Genomic DNA, 2,683 nt, shown 5'->3' with positions numbered 1-2,683 from the left:
AAAATAAAAAACAAAAAACTCAATTTCCAAAAAATTGAAACAAAACAGACTGATTGTCTTTAGAAACGGACAACGTGACGCAACTTGAAACAAGTAGATTTTGTCATGTCCTTAGAGGTTCTCCAAGACTGCAAACTTGAAGATCTGAATTTTTCTAACAAATTGTCCTTTTAACTTGGTGGTAAAACATTAGATAAGAAGCATAGTGCATCCGTGTAGCTTATTTTAATAACTAAATAAAATAGAGTGACAAGATTTTCAAACAAGATATACCACCAACCCTTGATGACTCTCATGCAATTGAGAAGAGGAAAAATAAAGAAATAACAATTAATGCATCTCCAGACTCATTTGTTTATTTTATTTTTATAGGACTCAGGTTTAAGAGCTTGAGATAAATATAGATGGTACGAATTTTTCTATTCTCAATGAAGGTACACTAAAGTTAGGGGTGGTTGTGACTCTTAATAGACAAACAAAAAAAACCCTCATATACTAAGGTCTCAAAATAATTTATATGATTGAATGGCTCCAGTTTTCAAAAAGTGATATAGAAACTTAACTTCTTTTATGAATATTGTTAAAATTAAATTTTGAAACAATATGAACGATGAAAAAACCACTTGAATACAAAATTCAATTATATATTAATTCAGAAGAGTCGTCGAGTGCCACTTTAATTGATAAATCATTTAGTACGCATATTAAAAAACGTTTCTTATGTTACTTTTGCATCCTCTTAATTACAATTGATTTGATGTTATGTTTTATCTTTCTTTCTTTCTTTTAGGTTATTTTATATATAATAAGTGTAACTTATATTCTTAAATAAATAAAACAAAACCACAAGGAACTAATGATTTTTCTAACCACATGTCATATCACATATTTTAAAGTTCGCATACAAGGTCTCAAAATACAATCTTCATAATAAAAACAAATGACGTAAAGTCGATCCCCCTCATACTCAGTGTCATCTAAACCTCTTGCACTTCAAACATTGTTGGTATGGCTCATTGTGCCAATTGGTTAATTGTTGCTAGTGCATTACTAATGAGTTTCTTTGCATCAGTGACCTGTCCTTGTATGGAGCCCTTAATTTTACTATCTATAGCTTTGCTTGACAATCCTTCCTCACAATCATCTATTTCAGTTAAGGCAGCACTAGTCCAAGTTTGCACGTTGCCCTTGTGAAAAACAAACTTGTCACCTTTGACTTGGCCCAAGAACTTAATCTCTCGTACTGATTGGCTAAGTTTGTCCACACTTTCTTCAACATGACCCAAGCAATCCTTCAAGACTTCGGAATCTGTGGCCTTAAGTCCCTCAAGGGTTTTTAGCTTCAACATATTTGCTTTTATGGATCCAGCTGTTGCTAAGCTTGTCGTCAACGCAGTGCGGGCCTTAACAATATTTGCCAGGGTTGTGGATTCACCTGTACTCGAAATGTACAAGACATAGAGGGCCAAGAGAAGCAATTGAAGGGTAGGTCTTGCCATGTTTTAGAGTAGTGTGGATTTATTAATTGAGGAGGATGGTTTAGAATAGAGAGAATTTGTTAAATGAGGAGGATGCGGGTTAAGAGGTTTCTATGGCAACATTTTATAGAGCATGCCTTGGTCTATTTTTGTTCTAACGTGAGTTGCGCATCACCCTTGGTGAATACTGTGTCACCAATTTGACCATGTACCATAGCAATTTCGACATTTACTTTATTTAGATAAGGTATAGATGTGCAAAATAGGCATTCGACTCCAACCGTAATCATATTTTGTTCAAAGTTTCTAAAATTGATAAATGATATTATGACTTAATATGCACAATATCGGACTTGATAACTGCATCAACTCATACAAACCAGTCATATTTGTTATGTAAATCACATATAGTGTCAAAAACTTAGTGAAATTCATTTCCTTACAACATTTAATAATCAACAGTTGTGCTTGCACTGCTAGGTGTTTACTAGGATTTGGTTGTCCAACATTCCATTTCACTCCATTCAAAGGTGTGTGGAAATATAAACTCCCAATAATATAAGATGTACTAGGAATTTTTTTTTTTTTCCTAAGATGGTCGTAGAATCATGTAAGGCCATGTTTGTTTGGTAGGAAACAATCATGGGAATAAATTCTTTGTCCAACAAAACCTTTTGTCCATGTTTTAGTTAAAAAAAAAATGATCTTTGGACTAATAGTCTGATTTGGACAAGTATCCCACATGAGGAATAACTTAATCATAAGGAAGGGATGGAATACAAATGGTTAGATTCAGGCGAGGTTAAATTTTGATGAAAATTTGATAAAATGGTTGAAGTAATTCATATCAAATCAAGAAAAAAAAATTCATTTTATCCCTAAATTATCACTAAAAAATTAATTTAACCCATATTCTTTTAATAATATTAATTTTATATTGAAATTATATAATATTTGATCAATTTTATTCTGTTGTCAACTGTTGTCTATAATTAAGCGAAAGTTACTAACGTGGCACTAAAATTTCATTTGAAACTTTATTTTGCCCCCAAAATTGAATCAAAATTATCAATCAAACCCCTAAATATATATAAATAAATAAAATTAAAGGTAAAATACAAAATACACTATTTGAGATTTGCTTAAAATATGAATTGTTCTCTATAGTTTTGGAAATCACAAATACACCTTATAATTTTTTATTT

At 31.4% G+C, this 2,683-nt stretch overlaps 1 pseudogene; it reads right to left on the bottom strand.

Moving 5' to 3' along the window:
- Positions 1-1,013: 1,013 nt before the first annotated feature.
- LOC114308693 (21 kDa protein pseudogene) lies at positions 1,014-1,499 on the bottom strand (annotated as a pseudogene).
- Between the last annotated feature and the right edge of the window lie 1,184 nt (positions 1,500-2,683).

The sequence above is a fragment of the Camellia sinensis genome, chromosome 14 (assembly GCF_055761805.1).
Source record: "Camellia sinensis isolate YWXY chromosome 14, ASM5576180v1, whole genome shotgun sequence".
Lineage (NCBI taxonomy): Eukaryota > Viridiplantae > Streptophyta > Magnoliopsida > Ericales > Theaceae > Camellia > Camellia sinensis.
The sequence above is the reverse complement of the archived record's forward strand: the minus strand, read 5'-3'. Positions and strand labels throughout refer to the sequence as shown.